The following is a 12,208-nucleotide window of genomic DNA, read 5'->3' on the forward strand; positions in this document are numbered from 1 at the left end:
CACTGTTTTGGAATAAAATCCAGTGTTCTCACAACACCCTTTAAGATTCAGTTTCATCTGCAATCTCTACAACTTCCTCTTCTTCAACTGTATTTTGGTCACAGGGACCTTGCAGTTTCTCAAACAGACCACGCATTTCCCATGCAGATATTATTTTCTCTGACTAGAAGGTTCTTTTCTGAAGTACTCTCATGATTCCTTTCTCTTTTCAATCAAGTATTTTTACAAATATCTCCTCCCCTGAGAGGATTTTTTTAACCACCAGTCTAACAGAATATTTACTTTATTATTCATACATTTAGCCTTGAATTATTTCTTCCAGCAATTTGTAATCTACTATTTTACTATATGGGTTCCCTCATAGTTCAGTTGGTAAAGAATCCTCCTGTAATGCAGGAGACCCTGGTTCAATTTCTGGGTCAGGAAGATCCCTTGGAGAAAGGATTGGTACCCACTCCAGTATTCTTGGGCTTCCCTTGTGGCTCAGCTGGTAATACATTTACTTTTGTATTTGTGTTTATATATTTTTTAATTGTCTCATCCTAGAAATACATTTTTGAGAGGAGACATTTCATGAGAGCAGGAATTTTTCCTCTCTTGTTCAATGTTATTTTTTAATTTCTTAGACTCATATGAGGAACACAGGAGAGACCTTATAAATATTTGTTGAGTAATAGAATGAGATGAAAAAACATTCTTAGCTTGTCAGTTGATTTGGGGTAATACAAATTTACAGAGCACCAGTGTGCAAAGTTTCATGCAATTTATTAAATAAATTATATAATTTATATATTAAAGCCTAGATTTTCAACCAAAGAGTAGATGTGAAAAAAACTTTCTTGATTAATTGATAAAATATTTAATGGATGTGAGGGGTTGTTTAGTTATTTTAATTTTCAGATTATCCACAGGTAATGTATTTTCTTGAAGATATAAAATTCACAGGCCTACATAAAGCTTTAACACATACTTGAGAGTTTACATTGATTTGTAGAGATATTTATCATATAATCTCTATAAATTCCAGGATTTTGTTTGATCCTGTTGGTCAGAGACAGTATCACTATTATCATCTGGGTGCATATTTCTAGTCCTCCATACATAATGCTTCTACTGCTCTCTGCAAGTGGTGAGACAAGCTAGAATTTCTCCTGGGGATTGATTTCCTCAATTATTCAATAAAAATAAAGTTATTAGCTACTATATGCAAGACAGATATAGTTATATATAAACATTCAAAAGCCTTGTTCTTATGGAGCTTACATTTTACTGGAGGAGGAAAAAAACTAAATAAGCAAACTATGTGTTAAGAAAATGATAGCAAATGCTGAAAAGTTATTGGCAATCTGTGCACAACAGAAGAGGCTGTATTTGTACCTACGTATCTGTTTGGTTCCCAAATCCATGTTTCTTCTATTACCTGACATGGTGTAAGATAGACATCCATGTCTGGTTAATAAATAATGCTTCTTTGTTTGGTTGCTTCCTTCAAAGAAGAATGATGAGTAGAAGAAAATCCATTTCTTTTGAATGGCCTTCAGAGACTCTTTAGAGAATTTACCCGAATGTCATCTACATATTGACTTTGAGACTGTAATTATACTAGTTCAAAATCTGTTGGTACTGAATAATTAAAAATGTGATGGCTATGCATGGGAGAGGTAATAATGAAATATGGACTCGTGACATATTTACATAGATAGGGGAATGTGCTATGGTCAGATTCTTCTGCTGTCATCGGCAGCTACTGCATGTCCAGGAAGGGGAAATCCAGTTTTAGAAAAGGACTGGTGAAGTTGTCTTTTGAGATCTCTATTTTAGGGAAGTAGTTTTGTATGAGGCAAACTTAAAGCTTTTGGAACTTTCCGGAGAAATCTCATTTTATTAAGAGGCTAGGCACTCTAGGATTTGTTGCTACTCAATTCAAATAGTTGATGTATTTATTCAAGTGTGACCGTTTCTTATGTCTCTGATATGAAGCTATTGTCTTACATATTTTATAACCAGCAGCAGCCCTTTACTAAGTGTTTTTTATTGTCTATTATCCCAATCATTTTATTTTTTCTCACCAACTTGAATAATAGCCAGATTCCTTTTTATTCTAACTTGAGCAAAAGGAAAATAGGAAAAAAAAAAAAAAGCCATATGAAAATCTGAACTCTTTAGGAAAAGTCTCTTCCAGATTTCCTAACTTCTGATTGGTTATCTTTGCCAATGAGAAAGAAATGTGCTGTCGATAAAGTCTGACTGATAAATGAGGCTCTTTTGGCAATACTGCTTTAAAGGGAATGGTGTTGTTTGGTCCATATCCAGTAAGTCTCCTTGGAAGATCATACTTTGAATTGCAGCACCAGCCTTGACTTCCTTGTTTCCAGTTGAGCTATTTCACCTTGTTTGGCAGCATGAAATTGGTTCTTTTGCTGCTTATAGAGATGTTTCAATGCTTCTGGCTGATTTCTGGCACAAGCTTGAAGCATTACACTGCCCATCCTGGAGGCCTCTTCTGTTTCTTAGATATTCTGCTGCCTTCATCAATTTTCTTCACATGCCAGTCCTGTCAGAGTTGAGTTTTCACAATCACGTTGTCCATTTGAAGAAGCAAATGCATCCTGAACCCTGACCAGTGGGGATTTTATTCTGCCTGCTGAGATTATGTGGGTGGTATTTGCCTTAGAATTCAGAAACTGGCTGTGACATGTAGAAAAATTCTCATAGATTGTTTGGGACCACATAGTCACTTTGTCTCCTTGGTTCTTGATATAGGACACAGTGCCAGGGATAGTGTTCCTTAAGAGACAATGGGTTCAGATGCCAATTTGAGGGGACTATCGCTAACAAAGATTTCAGAGATAAGGGTATTTAAATATTTTAATAGAAGAGTTAGTTAATCCAGAAGTTGCCAGTGTTATATCTCCTCAGTCAAGATCTGCAGCTCTACAGTAGGAAAGAGCATAGCAACCCCAGTTGATGGTTAAAACATAGTTGGCACAGTCTCCTTGTCTCATCTTGACTCAGAGGAATGATAGAAACTTGACTGCACCATGCCACAATTATCAAGCTCTAGAGCAGTGGTGTACTGGTGACTATTTTTTTACTTACTATTATAACTTTCATAATACATTATTTCTTAGCTAGCATTCTTAGCTAGCATTTTAAATTACACAGAAAATTTCATAGAGTGAGAATACCACAACTTACACAGTCATTTCTCATTTTATTGTTATTTAGACTCTCCCTCCAGCTTTTTGCATCAGTGTCATGTAGTTTTCAGTAAAGAAATCTTTCACTTCTTTGGTTAAATTTAATTTTCAGCATTATATTATTTTTATTCTATTGTAAATAGGGTTATTTTATTTATTACCTTTTCAGAAAATTTATTGTTAGTAACACTACTGATTTTTGCATGTTAACTTCCACCTGCAACTTTACTGAATTTGTTTACTAGATCTAGCAGTTTTCTGGTGAAGTCAGGACTGTAAGGCCTGGTCCAAACAAACTTCAGGTGTTCCTACTTAGGCTTTTTGGCTGCTAAGGACCTGGAGCTACACTCAGCAGTGGGAGGGGCTATGGATTAGCTCTTCTGCTTGGTGAAGTAAGGGAAACCTCCAAGCTTGGCAAGGCTTTTAATCTTTAGTCTTGATTCAAGCTGACCTGCTCTCCAAGTTCACTGGTCGAGTACTGTCACTGACTTTGCTCTGTAGACTGCAAGTCCTGCTTGTTGTATCCTTGGCTCAAGCATTGTTGGGCTATGCAGTGTCCAGGTGTTGCTGATCAGGCTTTCAATTTGGGAAGAAGCCAGGGAGCTTCCTTTAGCAGGGAGCCAGGCTATGACTCAGCAACTTTGCCTGATGACCCCTGCATCCCACCACGTTTTCTCCCGAGACTTCCACCATCTTGGCTCTGCAAACAGCAGAGCTACTGGCTGAGACAATAACTTGGATGCTGCAGGTAGGAATCCCCATTTATCAAGATTCTAGTGCTGGTTGTTGCAAACCCCTTCCCCCATCTCTCCCCACAGATTCCCCTTCAATCCTTGTAAGGGTAAGACCAGAATGGACACTCCCCCAAAGTGACGCTAGTCTCTCTTTTCCCACTGGAGGAAAGGTAGACTTGGGTAGACCTCTGACCATACTGCTGTGCAGGCCTGGGGGAGAGAGAGTGCTATCAATCTATAACTGCTTTTCTTACTCTTCTAAAGTAGTCGGTCTTGGTCTTTGTGTTACAACCCCTGTGTTCTAGGATTTTCTCAGTGGTGCCTGGTCCATAAATAGTTCTTGTAAAAGGATGTTAAGTCAGGAACAACCTGTGTGGCCCTCTCCATGTGTTCACTCCTGTTCCTATACATGTAAAAAATTTTCCTAGCTGTGGGTCCTACTTAGTGTATAGATGTATGTGTATGTATATGAGTTATAGTTATATATTTTGGGTAGCTCAGACAGTAAAGCGTCTGCCTGCAATGTAGGAGACCTGGGTTCGATCCCTGGGTCAGGAAGATCCCCTGGAGAAGGAAATGGCAACCTACTCCAGTACTCTTGCCTGGAAAATTCCATGGATACAAGAGCCTGGTAGGCTACAGTCCTTGAGATCACAGAGAGTTGGAAATGACTGTAAGCAACTTCACCAGTTCACTGGTTTGGAATTTACATAAAATGAGAATGCTTGTGAGAGCGTGTGGTTTCTGTTTTTTAATGGACTACAAATAATGCCGTGCCTTAATCATCATGGTGTGTGTTTTTATTCCTTGACTTGCATGCAGGTACTTTATACACCATCCAAATATGTAATTGCCTGACTAGGAATCAAATATTCTCCTCTAGGGTCTTGTTTCTTGGCATTGTATTTTTCATATTTCTTTTAAGAAGAGAAAATTGCACTAAAAATAAGTTTAGACTAGCCGTTTCAGAGCTATTTGTAATGGAAAACTGCTGTACCGGTATAGTGGAGTATGGTGTGTTCTTACAGTTAAGAGACTTCAGAGCTCATTTATACCCAGAATAGTGGCTACTACCTTGTAGACACTAAGTAAAATTTTCTTGACTTAATGGATAAAGTACCAGGTTTAACTTTATACACACTGTTTTTAAAAGTTTGTCCCAGAAGTACAAATGACTTTGCCCAGATGAACTGATATTCTATAAAAAAATAAACTAGTTCTTCATTACAATACTCTGCCATCTATTTATTAATAGATTTGAATGAATGGTTTTCTTTGAGTATTAGTAATAAAAGCTCAAAGTTTGGACTTCAGTATCAAATTGTGCAATTTCAAAATGGCTCTTTTGCTTCCCAGCTGTGTGACCTGAGGTAAGTCCCTTAACCACTTTGAGCCTCAATTTCTTCATTTAAAAGTGTAGGTAATGATAGCACATATCTGTGTAATAGGAAATTTGGCTTGGAGATAGACTCCTAACCCTTAGGAAAAAGAATTTGGCTGGTGTTTGACCTGGGTTCCTAGGAAATCCCACAAATACTACTTCCTAAGTAATAGAAATGTCTTTGCTATTCGTTGTAACCCCTGATAATTTATCCTAATAAGGTCACTCAGATCTGTTCCTAGAAAGTTTAACCTCTTGACTCAGGATAGAAGTTAGCTGTGCCAAGAAGACCAATCATGTTATTAGAAGGTTGGGGCTTTGAGCCACATGATATGGGGTCAACCTCTAGGGAGAAGTAGATTGGAGATTGTGTTACATGGCTAAGATTTCAATCAAACATGCTTATATGAAGAAGCCTCATTGTAACTGTGGACAAATAAGCTATGTTCCCTGTTTGGTAACAATCTATGTCCTAACTCCACAGAAGGCACAAAAGGATAGTGGAAGCTTCACATTTGGAACCCTTCTTGACCTTGCTCTATATGCCTCTGTTTTTGGATGGTTCTGATGTGCTTGTTTTTTGACTGTAATAAAGCTATGCTCACATATATAGTATTTTCTTAAGTTCTGTAAGTCATTAAACCTGAGGGGGTAGTAAAAATATCTGAATTTGTAGCCAGTTGGTCAGGAGTAAGGATGGCCTGTGGACCCTTGAACTTGAAGCTGGTGTCTGAAGTGAGGGGCAGTATCATGGAGGACTGTGCACTTCATCTATGGTGTCTGTTGTTAACTGTGGGTAGTTGATGTCAAAAGTCTCAGAGTTATTGTGAGACTTAAATGGTTCAGAGTATGTGAAATACTAAGATTAGGAACTGGATGCAATGATTGTTACAAGTGTTCTCTATTATAATTAAAGGTTCAGGTTCTTCATGATCGATCAATATTATGACAATAAGGGCTAGTCATTTTTTTAATATGTTTTATTTAACCTTTAGGAACACTCTAAGATGTTACTATAAAGCCACTTTTCAAATTGTTTAAGCAACTATTTTTAGTAAGTAATAAGTGGGCATTTAAAAAGTCTGTGGTTTTTATTACAATGTAATATAGCATTTCCCACTTACTCTCACCTAAGGCTGGAATCTCCTTTTCCAGAAGAAAATACTGTGGGTATAATCACTTAAAATTTTGGCCTTATTTTTCTGTTGGTAAAAGAAGAGGAATGGAAAATTTACCTCTATATTTCCTTATAATTGAACCACTCATTATTGTACTGTATAGAATGCTTGATTATCTATCATAACAAATAGACTGCAAAAATTAGAATAATGCAAGCTCAGTATGTTTATTTTAATAAACTTTATTAAAGTTATTTTTAGTAAGTACTGGGTATATACATCCGTGGGGCTGCTGTTTTGTGGTATACAAAAAACTCAAATGATAGAGAACCTTGTGTCTTCACCTTATGGTACCCAAATCTTCCTTGGGTGTCATCTCTAATTCATCTGAACAGAAGTCATGGGGGAAAAAATGAGAAAATAGGAAATGTCTATATAGTTTAAGCCTAGAAATAATTTTAACTTACATTCTGTTGACTACATCTTGGTCATATAGACACATCTAACCGCAAGGGAGTCTGGGAAATAGAGCATAACTGTAGAAGAAGAGGAGAAAATGCAATACTAGCAGTTTAGTATATCACTGTTAATTTTTCATATACTTTCTGTGCATCCCCATTAAGTCCTGAAAGAAAGTAGTCAATAACAATTAAGTGGCCATTGATTATTTCATTAAAGTCCTCCCCTTCAGTGAAATACTCTCTTGCCTACCACAACTGAAAAAAAATGTTATTTTTCACTGGTTGGTCCCTTTTGCCTAAAATTTCCCCATTTACATTTCAAGCTTTTGGTATTCACTGTAGAAACTTACTAGAGGCATTTCTGGTGTAATTTCTAATTAAAATACAAATTACATCATCAGGGATAAATGTTTTCAGCCATTTATACCTTGGAAAGGATGAGTTTATCACATGCTTTCCTACTGGCTCTAATTCATTGTAAGTCTTTTCATTGATGGGGGAGTGGGGAGAGACACAGGCAGGTAGCTCACAAAGTGAAATTGGCAAATGCAAAATCTCCATCACATCTATTCTCACAACTCTGTCTAGAGACGGCTCGATTCTTTTATACACGTGCCATCCTGTGTGATGGGCGTCTTTACTTCTTCAAGGAGAGTGAAAAAATAGGTCTGATTCTGGCAGTCTTAAATATCCATTTCTTCTCTTGAGTGAAAGAAAAGCAAAATGTTTAAGATTTTTCCTTTTGTTCTTACCTTTTCTACTTTTTATCATAAAGCTGAATGTTGCTTCTCTTCCTCCTCCTCTTGTCTCAAATCCTGTGGCAAGAATAAAAGAGTGGAGAGATGGTGTTTGCTAGTCTCATGGATATGGAAATGCACAGTTGCAGAACCCTGGGGTTTAGGAATGGAAATTGTGCTGTTCTGATAGTCTGATATGGTCCAGGTCAGTTATGCAACCTCTGACTCATACCACCCTTTTCTCCTGACATTTGCTGTCTTTTAGTTCCAAAATATTAGATTTTTTAAAAACTGAAAAGAACTGGTATTTCTCCATTGCAAGTATAGTTTCTTAAACATTGCATCTGTTACTAAATTTCCATACCCCACCTTCCAGTTCATTAAGGAACAGAAAATTTCACTGCATAATTCTTAATCTTGCAGATCTACTGCAAAAGTCTGTGCAATAGACAACCGAGGTTTTATTAAAGTTCTTGCCTGTTTGGAAAACTCAGCAGTGGCCACAGCACTGGAAAAGGCCACTTTGCATTCCAATCCCAAAGAAAGGCAATGCCAAAAATGCTCAAACTACCACACAATTGCACTCATCTCATACGCTAGTGAAGTAATGCTCAAAATTCTCAAAGCCAGGCTTTAACAGTACTTGAACTGTGAACTTCCAGATCTTCAAGCTGGATTTCGAAAAGGCAGAAGAACCAGAGGTCAAATTGCCAACATCTCTTGGATCATCAAAAAAGTAAGAGAGTTCCAGAAAAATATCTATTTCTGCTTTATTGACTATGCCAAAGCCTTTGACTGTGTGGATCACAATAAACTGTGAAAAATTCTTAAAGAGATGGGAATACCAGACCACTTGATCTGCTTCCTGAGAAATCTTTATGCAGGTCAAGAAGCAATAGTTAGAACTGGACATGGAACAAAAGACTGGTTCCAAGTCAGGAAAGTAGTACATCAAGGCTGTATATTGTCACCCTGCTTATTTAACTTATATGCAGAGTACATCATGAGAAATGCTGGACTGGATGAAGCACAAGCTGGAATCAAGATTGCTGGGAGAGATATCAATAACCTCAGGTATGCGGATGACACCACCCTTATGGCAGAAAGCAAAGAAGAACTAAAGAGCCTCTTGATGAAAGTGAAAGAGGAGAGTAAAAAGTTGGCTTAAAGCTCAACGTTCGGAAAACTAAGATCATGGCATCTGGTCCCATTGCTTCATGGCAAATAAATGGGGAAACAGTGACAGTCTTTATTTTGGGGGGCTCCAAAATCACTGCAGATGGTAACTACAGCCATGAAAGTAAAAGATGCTTGCTCCTTGTAAGAAAAGCTATGACAAACCTAGACAGCATATTAAAAAGCAGAGATATTACTTTGCCAACAAAGGTCTGTCTAGTCCAAGCTATGGTTTTTCCAGTGGTTATGTATGGTTGTGGGAGTTGGACTGTGAAGAAAGCTGAGTGCTGAAGAATTGATGCTTTTGAACTGTAGTGTTGGAGAAGACTCTTGAGAGTCCCTTGGACAGGACTCTAGGAGATCCAAGCAGTACATCCTAAAGGAAATCAGTCCTGAATATTCATTGGAAGGACTGATGCTGAAGCTGAAAACTTCTATCCTTTGGCCACCTGATGTGAAGAACTGACTCATTTGAAAAGACCCTGATGCTGGGAAAGAGTGAAGGCGGGAGGAGAAGGGGATGACAGAGGGTGAGATGGTTGGATGGCATGACTGACTCAATGGACATGAGTTTGAGTAAATTCCAGGAGTTGGTGATAGACAAGGAGGCCTGGCGTGCTTCAGTCCATGGGGTCGCAAAGAGTCAGACATGACTGTGTAACTGAACTGAACTTGCCTGTTAGTGCTTGGTGATATCCAACTGATCAATGGAATTATATATTTATTACTAATAAACATTGCTTATGTTTATAATACTTATTCTTACTGGCCAAGTCCCTGGCAAGTGTATAGATATAGTCAGGCTAAATTCCCTTTCAACAATAACTTCATCTCTCTTGGATTGAGGTATGACAACATTACCAAAATGAGCACTAAGGATGTCACAGCTACACTAATCCCTCATGGTATATGACCTAACCTGGGGATAAGCATATCCTTGGTAGATGTTACTCTGAGTCATCATTTCAGATCTCTTATACCTGGAACCAATATTTCAGATGTAAAGGGAGGACCAAGAAGGGAGAGAGGGAGGAGGAGGGAGAATTACTTCTCATCTGTGGTTTCCAGGAAGGTGGTGTATACTTAGATGATGAAATTAGACATCGCTACCATTTTGTCAGGGTAGACTTTAACTGATGGCTTAAAATTATCAAACCAATTAATAGAAGGCAGATACATTAAAAATTTAGATGATAGGAATTTAGGTCTGACATTTCATATTGTTCTTTTTTCTCAAAGAAAAAGTATACATTTGAAATATTTGAAATATTTCAGATACTCCCTCAATATTGCTTCCATTCTTTATACATTTATTTTGCTTGTTTAGATTCTGTTTCTTCATAGATATTTATAGATACACACAGATATACTACCAAGTGTATTTTCTTTCATACAGGTTTGTTTTCCATCAGAAATAAAGATGGAAGGAAAGTTAAGAACCAATGGGAGAAAAGCAGACATTTTCAAAAAATATTTTGAACTGAACAAATTCATGTCTGTTCAGAGAATATTTTGATGGTATGTCTGGTTTTCAACCCAGCACTTTTAAATAACCCAGCTTTATTTCCTCTTTATCCTGGTTCATTTTTAAATATTAGTAAAAAGCATACACACACAAAAAAATCCCTACATATCAGGAAAAAAACTATTCAAAACCATGCATATTAACATAATATGCTAATAGCATTTGAGCAACTTAAAATAAATATATTCAGGTTAAGACACAGCTCATTTCAAGGCTGAATGGCCTGTACTGGGTAGATACTTGTCAGGACCTACACTCCCAGGAGAGTGTCTCTGCAATATTTCTAGGGACCAGTGTTAACTGCAGGTACTACAGGAAGCTCCAGATAACAACAAATTGTTCTGTATATTTTATATACAATATGACTAGAATAAACTGGTATGTGATAGTTAAACTTTAATTTTTTGCCCAATAATCTGTATCTTAAAAAGTATAGCCTCTGAAGGGCATGCTACAGAGGATTAAGAACAAGACCTGTGGGCTCCTACTGCCTAAGTTCAGATTCCAGCTCCATCTTTTGATAGCTATGGAAATGGGAAACTCCTTATCCTTCTGAACCTCAAGTTTCTCCTCTATCAGAATAATAGTGATAAATTTCTACCTTATGAGTTTGTAGTTTGAAGAGTCTGGCACAAATAAAGGTTTAGTTACTATCAACTACTGGTAGGATTGTTTACCTTCCATTTAAAAGCAAAGTATTTTACCACAGTAAGGAGAATGGGGCAGGGAGGGGGGGACTCAGTTTGAGTTCAGCGTAAATTAAAAAGACCGTAAGCCTCACAACACCTTAGATGGACCCAATCACTCATACTCATTTATTTCCAGTTTCTTTGCTTATCTGTGGACTTCAGGGTAGAGAGGAATGGAAGCCCTGCTTTCCTCAGTTGCCTCAATTGACTGAGCCCTAAACACACCTCCTGATCTTTGAACCATATATCACACTGGTTGCTGCTGCTAAGTCGCTTCAGTCGTGTCCGACCCTGTGCGACCACACAGATGGCAGCCCACCAGGCTCCCCCGTCCCTGGGATTCTCCAGGCACGAACACTGGAGTGGGTTGCTATTTCCTTCTCCAATGCATGAAAGTGAAAAGTGAAAGTGAAGTCGCTCAGTCGTGTCCGGCTCTTCGCGACCCATGGACTGCAGCCTACCAGGCTCCTCCGTCCATGGGATTTTCCAGGCAAGAGCACTGGAGTGGGGTGCCATTGCCTTCTCCATATCACACTGGTATTAATATATAAAATAGGATCCTGACATACCCTGAAGATTCAACTTTTATTATCTTAGAGAAAATTCCTAAGTAGGCAAACTTACTATCTAAATTATTGATATCAGCAGAAACTCATAATATGATTATGAACAATTTTATTGATCTCCAGCTTTTCACCTGAGTAAGTTAGGGTCTTCTGAGAAGTGGATGCCAAATTGGGATTATCTGTGTAAGAAAATTATTGGAGAAAATGCTTTTGAGGAAAACTCAGGAAGTTGTCAGCAAAGACTGGCAGAACTCTCAGACCAAGATGCAGGTCTAATTCCTCTGAAGAAGAGAAGGAAGCAAGAAAGGTTGAGTAGGACAAATTTTTGTAATGCAGTTGAAAGGAAGTTTTAGCAAAGCTAATGAGGGTAACTCAAGCTACCAGTCATAGGAGTCTAATATCTCCCAGGAAATGGCCGGGCTTTATACCTTTGTTTTATTCAGTCACTGGCTGTGAGCAACCTGGTGGGAAGTGTAATCCCTGAGCAGACACATCGGTGAGTTTCAGTATACATCACTTGATTCCATCCATCAGTTATTCTCCCTACCACGAGATAAATGAGAAGATACTTCATGGTCACCAAATCACCTGATTCTTGAACCTCTTCCTCAACAATATCTC

The 12,208-nt window shown here is 37.9% G+C and overlaps 1 long non-coding RNA gene across 2 annotated transcripts in view; it reads left to right on the plus strand.

Moving 5' to 3' along the window:
- Positions 1 to 3,211: 3,211 nt before the first annotated feature.
- Positions 3,212 to 12,208, plus strand: part of LOC123334765 — a 180,615-nt gene continuing 171,618 nt past the window's right edge. Inside the window, exon 1 of one of the 2 annotated variants that reach the window (XR_006552883.1) lies at positions 3,212 to 3,948. This is a non-coding gene — a long non-coding RNA (uncharacterized LOC123334765). The remainder of the gene's footprint in view (positions 3,949 to 12,208) is intronic. The other variant, XR_006552882.1, reaches the window with a different exon arrangement.

This window comes from Bubalus bubalis, chromosome 8, assembly GCF_019923935.1.
Source record: "Bubalus bubalis isolate 160015118507 breed Murrah chromosome 8, NDDB_SH_1, whole genome shotgun sequence".
NCBI classification, from domain to species: Eukaryota; Metazoa; Chordata; class Mammalia; order Artiodactyla; family Bovidae; genus Bubalus; species Bubalus bubalis.